This window comes from Nanorana parkeri, unplaced genomic scaffold, assembly GCF_000935625.1.
Source record: "Nanorana parkeri isolate BGI_ZX_2015 unplaced genomic scaffold, ASM93562v1 scaffold1974, whole genome shotgun sequence".
Classification (NCBI taxonomy): domain Eukaryota; kingdom Metazoa; phylum Chordata; class Amphibia; order Anura; family Dicroglossidae; genus Nanorana; species Nanorana parkeri.
In genome coordinates this window covers 155,169-169,291 of record NW_017308242.1, presented here as the reverse complement: position 1 = coordinate 169,291, position 14,123 = coordinate 155,169, and the positions used below count along the sequence as shown (strand labels likewise).

General features: G+C 39.7%; 1 protein-coding gene across 1 annotated transcript in view; it reads left to right on the top strand.

The window, feature by feature from the left end:
- Nucleotides 1–1,504: 1,504 nt before the first annotated feature.
- CILP (cartilage intermediate layer protein) overlaps nt 1,505–14,123 on the top strand; it is a 34,046-nt gene continuing 21,427 nt past the window's right edge. The window contains exon 1 of the mRNA XM_018572242.1: nt 1,505–1,533. The gene's annotated coding sequence lies outside the window, so the exon portion shown is untranslated. The remainder of the gene's footprint in view (nt 1,534–14,123) is intronic.

Below are 14,123 nucleotides of genomic sequence, written 5' to 3'. Positions count from 1 at the left end.
GCCTGATTAGAAGGCAGCGTCTGCCTGATCCAGCCAGCCCGGATCGCATGCAGAGGCGATCCAGGCTGGCTGGACCAGGTAGACGCAGCCCTCTAATCAGGCATGTTAGAGGGCCTCCTGCTGGGGCCTCCCGAGCACCCCCTTGAGGAGCAGCGCCCGCGCCGATCACAGAGCTGCATCGATGCAGAGGGCGGCCGGGTGCAGGTGGCAGCGGGGGTCGAGGGGCCATTCGTGATGGCATTGGAGAGGCCCGTGGGGCAATTGCCACCCTGCCCCCCGGCCCAGTCTGCCCCTGGACTCAATGGACTTGTGCCTTTTTTCAGCTTGACTAACTATGTACCTATATGATAATGACCCCTTGTTTGTTTAATTAGTACATTTTTTAAAATGTTTATGTACTTCCAGCTGAATAATTATTGCAGCAAGTAGCACTCCCCCATGGTTTAAATGGTCCCCCATGGTCTGCCCCTGGACTCAATGGACTTGTGCCTTTTTTCAGCTTGACTAACTATGTGCCTATATGATAATAACCCCTTGTTTGTATAATTAGTAAATTTTTTAAAATGTTTATGTACTTCCAGCTGAATAATTATTGCAGCAAGTAGCACTCCCCCATGGTTTAAATGGTGTTTCCAAACTTGGCTCTACATCCTTGGATATTGTTTTCGGATGCTGCCATCTGCACGACACCTAATGGCGTGCGTCATTGTAAGACATAAAAGAAGTATTAATTGTGGATTAAATTGGAACATTTCGAACTTGGAAACACATAGTAGCAACAAGTCCAGTTAAAAAGAAAACATAAAAGGAAAATGTACTTTGAATTTTCTTTTAGTTATTATTTGTTTCCATAAGTACGATAGCTTATCCACTTACAGGGTTTCTAAACCCTCAGCTTTTTTTGCATATATCTACTGCTAGCAAGTAGTAGATATATGCAAAAAGTAAAAAAAAAAAACTTTAACAATGGTTTAAACTTACCTGTGTCTTACCCGAGCGCTCCTGTCGGAAAATGTGAACATTCTCGGGCGGCCGCAAAGGATCTTGCAGTTCACAAGGTAAGTCTATGGACAGCGTGAACCCGCATGCAGACACCGTGGGACAGGAAGTGCCAGCAAGCCCAGAGGAGTCAGCGCTGGATCGGACACCCGCCGCATCGGTGGAGAGAAGGCTGAAAACATCAGGAAAGAACAACAAGATCGGATTAAGAGACATCATTTAAGGTAAGTGCTTTAATTAACGTTGGAGTAAGGGGAAAAAAAAAGTTGCCTTTAATGTCACTTTAAACCTGGCTTTATGATGATGCTGAGTATTGTGTGGTGATTCTAGGGATGCCCTTTGCCTGGCTGTGAGCCATCCACAGGCTGTTTTTTACTTTTTTTTATTTTTGCTCTTCCAGATCTTGTTTCTTCTGTGTCCCATGTCTGCTTGCCACTCCCAGGCTGTTAGCTGAGCTGCTATATAAAAAAGACCCCCGCACAGCTCATGAGTGAGAACACAGCTCTGCAGGACTACTGGAAACAATCTGCTTTGGTAAGGATGGACACTTGGCTGAGAATACAAACACTAACCGAACTATTCTATGAGTTACTAATGCATTCAGTACAATAAGTAGCCCCAAGCTTACCTAACCTAACAACATATTAAACAACATGCAATGAAAGTAATTGTATAAACATATTTATTTATTGTAAAGAATATAGATATAGGACTATTTGCAGTATATTTTATAAGGTGATTGTTTTCCATACTGCTGAAATATTAATTAGGTGCTTGGAATTGATGTGTAATAACAATAATATATTTTATTTTTTAAGAATATTGTAAAATTATTCTGAAAGCATTCATTTTGGGATTATATCACTCTACAATTTTATGCAAACATGTGCAACGAAGATAGATAGATAGATAGATAGATAGATAGATAGATAGATAGATAGATAGATAGATAGATAGATAGATAGATAGATAGATCATACATAGATAGGAAGATAATATTGAGATTATTATAAATTATAGTTCTTTGTAGCAGTAGTCATAATAGTAGTAGTACTAATAGCCGTAAAGGTTGTAGTAATAATATTAATTGGCATGAGTGTTTGAAAATGGAAATATTGGAATCATTCCTTTTGTAAATGTTCAGTGTGTGACTATCGGCTCTCACACGTTAGCTGTACATACAAAATGCCAGACATTCAAGGCATACCAGTGAAACATTTCAGTGATATTCCTGAGCGTGCTTTTCTAAATGTATGCATTTTGTTCCTCTGGACACAACAGATTGGGATGTAAAACCCCATCAGTCTGAAATGTAATTTCATTGATATTTTAAGGTGCCTGTAAATCATAAAATTATATGTATTGATTTTGGATGGTTATATTTAATTATTTGAGAAAAGTGACATTGAATGCTTTTACAATTTGTGGCAAGTAACCAGAAATACCCTCTCAGGTTTCTGACTTCCACAAATTGGAGGATGGTTACTGGTCCTGTTAGGTTTTAAGCTTACATGTGACCTTCGTGGTTTGTCTTTACATGTTGATACCATGATGCTGGTTTGTCATATAAAACATGTTCTTGAGGTTTTTTTTTTTTTAATAATAGTTGGCTCATGTGAATATTAAGTATGCATTTAGGTTCCATAAAAAAATACACACCTTACCAGTAATTGGCTATCCAATAAAATATATTCAAGTTTAAATTTAGAATGTGCAAGGGCAATCTAGAACTTTATAATCATATCACATAACATGAACTCTATTTATTTAAGGAGTGCTGCACATTTCTTACAGCCTTTGCATTTGGATTGCCTATTGTATTACACATAAACTTTGGTATCTCCCACAGCAACAAATCTGGTCTTTGTTCTTAGTCTGAATGGGAAAATCGAATGGTTGCATCTAATGGGAAACTATTTTGCTTCCCTTTGCTTAGGTTTTATTCATCATTGCTATTGCTTCATTCTGGGTTTTTTTTTTAAAGTTCTGTTCATGCTTTTATTTTCACAATTCCCAATTCTCAATCATTTTAGACCTTAGCTGCAATTAGTGTCTCACTTTATAAATTTAAACTGACTACTCCACCAAATCAAGAGTTTACTAGTTGTTAATGGTTTTGATGAATACTCTACACAATGAATCATCACATCTGAGCATTTGTGTGGACATCCTATACATTTCTGGGGTTGTTTCCCCAATGCGAAGTCTATACTCTGTATTAGTCAGGGTCCAGTACTAAAACTTCTATGCGTTCCTGACAAATCACGCCACGTATTTATTTTTAGGAGCTCTGAATATTTATTTATTCGATTACCTGATACTGTGATTACTGTGCACATGCTTTCATAAATAGCACTAATCTGCGCACTGCATGTGTAGATTAATCAGATAACACACAAGCGTTTCCCCATCATGTTTCCATTGAGTATGCTATTTGTGATGTGAAATGCAGTTATTTTTCTTTGTCACACAGAGAGATTACCGGGTAACATTTGTGGAAACATTTGGCTGGTTTGACCATGTCATTAATATATCTAGATACAACTCCCCTAAAACAAACCTTTGCTTACCACAGCTCATTAAAATAATATTCCAACATTCATTTTTATAAAGTTTTTTGGTAAACATTTCAATTTTTCATATTGTTTAAACCTGAACTCCAGACAACAATTAGAGGAAACACCATTGAATGCAGTCATGTATTCATAAAAACATGAATTTCATGTTATTTTAAATGCAACTATTGTAAGTACCTGATGTGTCTTCATTTTAATCCCCTGTACAGTAATATCTCAGAAGAGAAGGAGGGGCAGCACTAGAGGGCAATCAGGTGTCCCGCAGTGCACATGTGCTGACAGGAGGAGACAGCAGAGTGAGCAGAGGGGTGCATTCATCAGGCTCCATCTGATCTTTTATTGCCCAGTCACAGGCTGGGGGCAGGAAGGTGACCAAGGTGAATTGCTTAACTAAATTAGCAACTTTGGCTCTCGTATCTGTGCTTTTCTGCTGCCAGGACTTGATGAATAAAATTACAAATTCCTAGGAGGGTAAAACAGCTTCAATTTCAATTGTGTATTTAGCTTAAGTTCAGCTTTAATATGCCGACACCAATAGGACAGGTCTGTTAAACTTGCCCAAAGATGCCAATTTGAGATACTCTGCTAGCAATAAATTAAGTATGTGCTTGGCTAAATTGTAAGCCACACTTACCTCATAAAGTTGCTTTAAATCTCTGCTGTTCTTCCAAAGCGCCCACAGCCTGTAAGCTTCTGTTCCCTGTGCTCAGCTCTGCATCATTATGGCAAGCTGAAAAGATATTCTAGTCAGCAGGCTGAAAATTCCACTGAGTTTCTCCTGGTGCACCTTTGTGCACATGCATGGAGGCAGTGTGACATCAACAATACTACTATTAGATAGCCACATCTGATATGTCTTTGTTCTGTTATACTATAAAGTAAAAAATTATATATTACATTCAGTAGCATAATGGGGCTTTTATTATTTGGATATGTACAATCACAAATACTGTATATTAGATTTGCAACGTAAAAAAATTAATGCAAAATGATTTTGATTTCCACTATAACCTTAAACAGTAAATTTAATTTTGGGCTGACTAAAATTAAATATGGGATGTAGATATTGACATGCTTTGCCTCCCATATTTTTCTGAGATATACTGTAGCCCTATCCCTTAACCTGAAAATTTCTAAGCGCACCCCAACACATGGCAGTGCAGGTGTGCTTTCTGCTACTGTAACAGTGTGTTGGGGTACCATTCAAAACATTAAAGTAATGCACCGTGGCAATTTTCATCAAGCGATACCACAATGGAATAATGTGAAAGGGGCATAAGCCAACCCTTTTCCTTACCTCTAAATCTAAACAAAGAGTAAGGCTTATCATACTGGGCTCCAAAAGTACCGGCACTAAACCCCACCATCCCCTGCATCCACCTTCCTACACTGACTCCAATAGTTCCATCCATTTAATTTTCAAACTAACAGTAGAAAAACAGGTAAAAGGTGATTTGTTTTTTTACAGGCCACTGTTGTATGTAAAGCCCTGTGCAAACTTGATGCACCTTTTTGTGATCCCTCTAGATGTTTATTAGGCAATTCGGAGGAGTCAGATTTACCCAACTGTACTAAACTCCTTCTCTGTTCTTTATACTTTAATGCAGCCTTCCTTAACCAGTGTGCAGTGGCACCATAGGGTGCTTTCTGGCTTCCTCAGGGGCGCCTCAAAATCTTGGGATGGTAGGACTCTGATATGAAGGGTGAATGAGGACTCTGATGTGAAGGTGGGCTGAAGACTCTGGTGTGATGGGGGCTTCTGATATGAAGGGCAGGACTCCTAATGTAAAGGGGGGCTCTGCCGTAAAAGGAGGGCTCTGATGTGAAGGGGGGACTTAGATGTGAAGGGGAACCCCACTTTTTTGTGTTTTTGCATTGGATCCCCCTTTAAAATCTCTTACACTTTAGACTGCCTCAAGATTTTTCATACTTTTGAAGGGTTCCACGACTGAAAAAAGTTGAGAAGCTGCTTTAATGCAAAAAAAGTTATAGCAATACAGTGGAAATGTTCTGACCCTCCAACATTTGGTTGTTGGAAGAAGCTAGTAAACCAAGCACTTCCACAATATATAATGATCTGTGAAGCCTGCTGGTGCCCAAATAAATTTGACAAACTTTGGTCCTCCTGGCTGGAAGTGCAGAACACAATTCCAATGTAATACAACAAAATAAAATGTACTAAATGTACTAAAATGTATTGCTTTATGAAAGAGTGTATTCATTTCTGTAGCATGATGCATTCATTTGAGACTTTGGGGTTGTTTTACTAAAGGCAGACAGGATGTTCACTTTGCAAAGGGAATTTGCACTTTGTAGGAGAAGCTTCTCCTTAGTTTAATAAATGAGGTGCAACTCTGCTGACTTTTATCATCCAATTATATGCAAGCAAAAATATGTTTTTTTTAAATGTTCCTTCCATGTGATTGGGTATTCTTTGCAAAGTGAAATATAACCACATTCACCAAACTAAGGGAAACATCCCTTGCAAAGTGCAAATTCCCTTACAAAGTGAACAGCCTATTTGACTTTAGTAAATTAACCCCTTTCTCTAAGTTTATCTTATCAGTTACGTTATTATAACCTGAAATGCAAGATTAATGTTGCACCAGAACTATCTTGTAACTTAATATACCTACTGTGATGGGGGTTTTGTGTAGACCGATGTTTGTTGCTTTATTTTCTATATGGCATACATGCGCTGATTCAGTGCTCTGGATTTCCATCCTGTATGCATGGATGATTGTTCTTGAAACTGTTCTGTTACACTATAAAAGCCAATTCACATCAGAATGCATTGGGACTGTTCTGGCCAGTGGCGTCATTTTGGTTTCACCTCCTCTTAAAAAAGTCCATGAACCCATCGCACTCGAAACCGCCGTTTCAAAGTAATAAAGGTGGGTGCTGCGGCTGTCGATGGCTGGCCACCGTGATATTTAGCTAGTAGAATATATAGAGACACCGGCACTCCAAATAGTGAATCAAATACGCCTGTTTATTGACGTACGAGCAGCATAACATGATGCACTCAATGGGACGTTTCGTGGTCTCACAGGATCCCCTTCATCAGGCAGAACACTTGAAGGGAATCCTTTGAGACCCTGAAACATCGCATTGAGTGCATCACCTTATGCTGCTCGTACGTCAATAAACAGACGTATTTGATTCACTATTTGGAGTGCCGGTGTCCCTATATATTCTACTACCCCCTCTAAAAAGTAGAACACTCGGATCCTGGACCTAGACCCTGACACTTGCACAAGAAAGGAGGGGAACCGGCGGGACCCCCCTAGTGATGTGACTGGGTGCCACCCAGTGGCCACTCCGGGTGACACTTTGCCTTGGGATGCCCCTGGCTCTGGCTGTTGTTTTCAGCGCAACCCCAATGGAAGACAAAGCACTTAGTTTTGTCACGGACAGGATTGGTTCACACCAATCGGGTGGTGATGAGAACGTGGTGGTGTGCGCTGAAAAAAATACGACATGCTGTACTTTTTTTTCAGCGCAACCGGATGCAACGTCGTTCAACTGCCCCGCAGCCTGCTGTGCCCGTAGAACCAAATGAAATGTCACTTGTGAATTTTCAATAAAGGTCTAAAAAAAAAAAGAACACAGTGTGATGTGCCAGGATCGGCGCGTCGGCACTGTGTTGGGCAACCCACATCAGCCGCTATGGGTTTAGCACAGCGGCTGGTGTGAATTGGCTCTAAAAAGAAACTTGATTTACCTTTTCCCACTTTTTCTATTTAATTTGTTTTCAAACTAATGAGGAAGGTTTATCATTATTGCTATGAAACTGGTGCAGTGAGACAGATGTAGTGAAAACCTTGAATGTATCAATCCCTGTTTTTAATGCATAGTTAGCTAGAAGTGTATTAGTGTAAATAGCCATGTAAATAGCCACGTGCAAAGGGTTGAATGAGACTATTACATCCACACAACACCTGTTCCAAATCCATTGCTAGGTAAACTGGAACCTGATTATCATTAGAGCGGTTCCCGATTCTTTCAGGAACGTTCATGATAGATCTCCTTCGATATCAAGAGACAAACACTATAGTTTCATGTGCACATAAAACAAAACTGGATTCCAGCTGCATATCTGAGCAGTCTACCCGTATCCATGTGGAAAGTTTAAACTAAGATTGTGTGTACCCCTGCCGGCTGCAAGAATGGCACTTAACGAAAGAAAACTGGACGCCTTCTCTTTAGCCTGCAGGCATGCCGTTTTATGGTATAGCAATGCCAAGATACAAATGGCACACTGGACAGTGTATAGTTGTCCCAATGGAGCAGATATGTCATACGCACATAGGGTTAAATGCTTGTTTTTCTTGGAAGAGGACTAATGAGCTGATGTTGGGCTTAAGCCTCTAGGACATAGAGAGTGTGAACAGAACTAGGATTAGGAATGAAAAAAGCCAGACTTTAATCCTAAAGCACATCTGTCTTTTGTATGCCTTGAAGGCAGTGAATTCACAAATAGCTGCTGACATTACTGAGTATGAGTAACTTAAAGCAAACTTATGAATGTAAATATATTGATGAAAATGAATATGGGGAGGAGGACGTTGCTTCACGGCCTTGAAGAACACCTGTTGTAACACTGGAAAGCCAAATCCCCCCCTGCCTACCTGTGTAAGGCACTGTCTGGTGCCTCTGCCTACCTTTGAGTTCCAGTCCCCTGTCGCTCTGCTCCCCACTGTCATTCAGTACTAATTTTGCCACTTCCGGGTCCAGTTGATCATGTGACATTCAGCCCAACTTCCTCAAATGAAGCATTGTGCGCTGACACTTGGGAGTCCCGGACATTTTAGAGTGTCAACTGGTGATAATACTGGGTCGTGACAAAATATTTGGAACTGCCTACACTATTGTATCCTCTTTTGGTAAGGGTATTCTTATATTGCAGGGGCACAGGACTGCAGAGATAAGACCATTGGCTTTACAGCTTGCACAATAGATTCCTCTTAAAAATTGATGATGTCATCCAAATCACAGTTTTAAACGATTGGCTAAACCAGTAACAGTAGGCCAAAGGGAATGAATATGTATTTATAATAAGCCATTTGTAATCTAATCAAATTTGCCCCACCCACTTTTCACCATGGTGCACTTTGCATGCCCCTCCTGTATCGGCATATAGATTTTGTTGTCAATGACATCTTTACAACAGTAAAACATAAATGTAATATATTGCAGCTTTGTCATTCCTTACATGTGGTGGATGCATTTGTTTTCTTTATTCAGTATTTTCTTTTCCTTTATTTTGACTTGGAGATACTGCCAGTTATTTAATATTCACTCTACTGTATGTATGGAGGAGCAGCATTGTCACCCTAGGCTCTGTCTATGCCGACATACAACAAATGTCGGTGAATGGAACAAATTCATTAACATGTCAGAAACATAGGTCTGGAGGACGCTGTGAGGCTGAGCTTCACTGGTTGTGAGGACGCTAACAGCCTCAGAGCCATCAACGTCCTAGCAACCATGGTATCGCCTGATTGGTAGCTAGAACACAGAAGGTCTCTGATCCACCAGTCTCTTGGCAACCGATGACATTGTGCGGCCATGCTTAACTGGTTGCTAAGACACTGGCTGCATCTGGGCTGCTGCTGTCCTAGCAACCAATGATGCTGTACACCAAACCTAATTGGTTGCTAGGACATCAGCAGCCTCATGGCCCTAAGCTGCCAATGTCCTTGTTCTGTTCACGCTACACGTTACCCTGTGACCTGTATAGCTCGACATGCAGCTAAACCCTCCTTTTCTGCAATTAGCCAGACTGGATGAAATCTTGAAGCTTTATTAACAAAACACGGTGGGTGAAACTGGTAAAAAAAGAACATGAAAACATACAATCAATATATTAACATTTTAATAGAGTGATAGCTCACAAATATAAAGAGAAAAAAGTGGGCCCTACAGGAAAGGAAATCTGGGCATTTACTCCACACATGTCCTCAGGAGGGCATCAGATTGTCTTCTGCCCTGTTCCAAAATGGAGGCTGAGTTACTAGAATACACTTGTTCCTTTCTTCATGGGCTGAGAACTTACCATAGAAAACAGTGTGCTCTGTTGTAAAAGAAGTGTTTCTCTATAGCACTTTCTTGTGGCTGATTCTGAGAAGCTAGGTAAGTAAGTTAATAAATGTTATGCCTGTGGGCCAGAACAGTCCTAGCAACCAACACCATGTGGAAGTGGGACAAAGTCTTTGCTTCAGACACAAATTACTCTAAAATGACATTTGTATTGGTAATAGCATTAGAATCATTGCACTACTGTTCTGAATTCGGAGCAGGACATTCTTGGACAGCATTATTGCATGAAAACTGTTGCATGTTATATGTGGACTGGAATTCTTTATGTCTCAGGGTCAGTTTTCAGATCATCTTGCTGTTGAGAGTCCATAAACCATCCATTCATACCTCTGCGAAGCAACATCGCCTACTAAGTTGCAATGAAAGAAGTACAAGCATCTTTTTTTTTAAATCACGTGGCTCCACATCCGATGGTAATAGGTGACCATGTGATGTGGTGCAACACGACACGCATGCAATGGGTAGGTGTGTTGAGGTGCCATTAAGAAGTACGTAACGCACCTAACATTGCAATATGTGAAGCAGGATTCTTTACAACTTCACAAATGCGCTCCCACATCACATAGATATGAACGCAGCCTTAATTGTAATACATGAAAGACTTGTCTACATAATGTCTGCCTACATATCCATAATAGATAATAAATGTATTATCGATTGCCTACATATCCAGACTTCAATTTTACCTGCTGAATAGAAACATAGAATGAAACATATTTATACTTAAATAAAACAGAAGATTTGAGAGACAAGGAAGGAATCTGAATTATATATAATTTTTGGCTACTGATTTCTAAAAATACCTGAGTTGCCATGACATCCTTAGACAATTGCAGGGCTTAGAGCATGATGTCACACACCTTCGTGCAATCAGCTGCTTAGTAAGGGCCATGATTAGACGCTGAGTTAACAAGTAGCACATTTGCTTTTCCTGTCTCGTTTAATGGACTTCCACAAAGCTAAAAGCAATGCAGAGGCTTCCAATTTCAAGGCTTGGAAAGTTATAAAAATACTTCCTGCCTTGTTTCAGTGCACATAGGATTTATGATACATGCTTTGTTCATCAGGATTATAACTTTTCTTGTTTGTATTATATTACACCATTATACTACTGGAAATATAAACTCTAAAGCTTAAAAATTCAAAAGGGAAAGCAGGAATGGTTGTTGTATTATAAAGCTAAAAGCCCTGTGTAAGGACACACACAACAAGTTACTTGCTATGATCTTTGTTGGGCAGGAACCTTCCTCAGATGTTGGTTCCATTTGTTCTTCACTTGGGTCTTTGACTTTATTACTTTGGGTTAAGCTCTGCCATTCCCTTGTCCAATGTAAGCTCTCCAGTGGCCATCAGGTGCATCAGTTCACTAAAGCCCGCTTAGAACACTGACCACCACCCCGCCTCCTGACCCAATCAGTTGCAGGTAGGTGCATTCCCTGTTCTAGATAGATGTCATAAATGGGTGGGGAATGCCCCTGCCACATCTACTGCCACAGATTGGGTCAGGAGGCGGGGTAGCGACTAGAGTTTTAAGCAAGCTTAGACGAACTCAGACAAACTGGGTTCACACCAAGCCCAGCCTTATCCCTAATTCCTAGATGGACGAGGCCTGGCCCAGAAGTTTGAGAACCCCATGCCAAAGTATTAAAGTGAACAAACTTCAGAGTGGCTCACAGAGGAGGACCTTCTGGCTAATGACGGTGATGGCAGTTATGTTCTGCTGTCTAGTTTACCTTTTAAAATGTTAAAAAAAGGCTAAAAGGTTCTAAAAGGTATATTGTGTCTGTTGTAAATTCTTTATTTTGGATTTATAAGAAACACTTTTGTGGCACGTTTATGTGTGTCTTTATGCATGTTGATTCACATTATTGATGCATTGTAATAGTTTTCTCATCTGTTTTCATGCTTCATGTGTTATTTGTTTTGGTAGATGAAAAGTAGTATATGCTGTGACACTGTTAGGAATCGCCTTCCTTGTATCTGCTTACTGCTTGCCCTGTGTTGTGTGGTGTAGTTATGCTTTTTGAGCAATCTTGAATCATGTGCGCTATTAAATGTTTTTAGACAGCAGCCAATTAGATTTGAGCTCGTGTTTTTACTGCTACTTGGTGCTCCATTAGAGAGATTTAAAGAGAGAACTAGAGAGAACGTTAGAGAAGTATGGCCCAACCTTTTTTGGTCATAGTTCTCTTTAGGCTCACAGGAGGACATATACTAATGTCCTACTATCACCCAAAACTCAACATATAGCAGGCTATTGCCCACTATATGCTTACAGCGCAGAGCCATGCTGCAGCCATGATGGATCCTAACAATATTTTGGGATCCACCCCACTGCCTGATTGACAGCTGCCTTTGCCTCTCTAGCTGTGCCAGTCAGCGCTGGAGAAATGGAGAGGGAAGGGGGGAATTAGTTTCTCAACAGCTTTAGCTGACCTTGTTCCCTCTCACAGAGCACCTGCCCACTTTTTAGATTGGAAGAAATGGACTGGAACTTGACTTTAGTGCCTCTGCTTTGAAAATTGAGGATCAGTGACTACAGCTACAGAGATCAGTGAGGGCTTGTTGTGAAGCTAATAAGCTGTGAAGGAATAATATGCTATAAACTGGAATTTCCATAGCATGGCCACAGATTCAAGTTAAGTAAACAAGGCTAGAGATGAAATCCCTGCGTATCATGTTAAAAACAATCATGTACTTGCAAACCGTGGCAAATTGTTTCCTCTTACAAATATATTGTATCACTGTGTAGGCCAAGTTCAACAAGAGGAATTCCAGATCCCAGATGTACTTCTCATATATGCTACATGTTTTCCATACAATTTGATGGACTTTGCAGATGAGCTGCCCTCTTGCTGATATCTGGGGGTTGTCCTTGGCCGTGTTGAGGTATGTTAGCCAGCCGTTAATGGCTTTTAAAGACCTCTGGATTTGCAGCTTCTGAACAAAATTTGGCTTGGATGCTCCCTCCAATGGACATAGAAATGGGTGTAGGCAGCGAATGGCTTTATGGACTTTCCAAGTTATGTGAGACATGAATGGAAACAAATTGAAATGTCAATAGGAGCTAGACTGTAACTGAAGGCTAAACACTACTAGCAACTGAGGTAATGTCTCAAAGCACACATAGGGTTGTCTTTCCACCCAATTAAAGAAGAATTGTTGTTAAAGATGTTGTTTTAATGAAGAGCTAAAATCAGTAAATGAAGTCAATTAACAATTTCACCTACTTACCTCCAAGTGCGAGAGGAGCATATAAGCTCCACCATCATTACACTCTTTATGTGCAAACTTATTTCTGCTGTCACATGCCGAGTAAGAGAAGTGACCACATATCTCCAAATATATCCTGAGACTGATTAAAATAGTGACACCACAGTAATACTGCAAGGAAAGTAACAAAAGTAAAAGTTATACAAAGACCAAAGTCTATGAAGTGTAACCTGTCCTTAATTTAAAGTATAAGCAATCACTAACAGTAAATATCTCTTATCTGCTACTTCTTGGTCTGTTAAATACACCATTAAAAGAGTTTTGTTTTTTCTTGTTGATAAACCCATAAAAAATACCCGTTGATTATGTCAGAAATGTACAGCTGTCCTGCGCACACTTCCTGTGTTATCGTAAGGAGACTAATTTTTTCATCTCTGGACCACAGAATAATTATTGTTTATGTTGTACAAGTAATGTGGCTAGTTTACATACAAATATTCATTATTATAAAATCCCATTTGACCTAAGACAAAATTTTCCTTTAACAGCTTACTGAATTAGCATAGAAAATAAGTGAAGAAAACAAGAATTACCAGCCATATAGTTAAGTGCTGATAGATTAATTTTCCATTAACTGCAATGTAAGGATCTCAAGGGAGTTCATTTAAAAGGTCTAGAGTGTCAGTATATATATTTGCCCTTTTATTAATAGATCAAGGCAATTTATTCTTAATGTCACGTGTATGGGTTGAATTTAAAATATATTTAAATATGAACGGCTAGGATAATGTTATTTGCAGTGCGTGGGTGGAAATGTATATCCTGCAACTACCAAATAATATGGAAGAGAGTGTCTGTGTGCTGAAAAACAGCTACATTAAACCTTTCAGCAAATACCTTGGTCAACCAGGGCCCAAGAGACAGTGTTTTGTTTCCAAATCTGCACCAAGACCCTGGGAACACAGCAAAAGGATAGGTTTCTGCAGAATCAATTAGAGACAAATAATCTGATATTTTGTGCAAGAAAACAAGACTCTTAAATCTGTAGCATACAGGATATCGATCATGTCCTAAACAAAGCCTTGGAAAAAAATGTTACTAATTAAAGAATTAAATATTTACGGAGAATGTTGTGTCCTGAAAGCATTACATTTATATAGTGTCAATTTCTAATTTCTGGGGACAGTGCCAATGTTGACTAACTGCACAATGAAAGCTTGTTTCTGTAGTTTT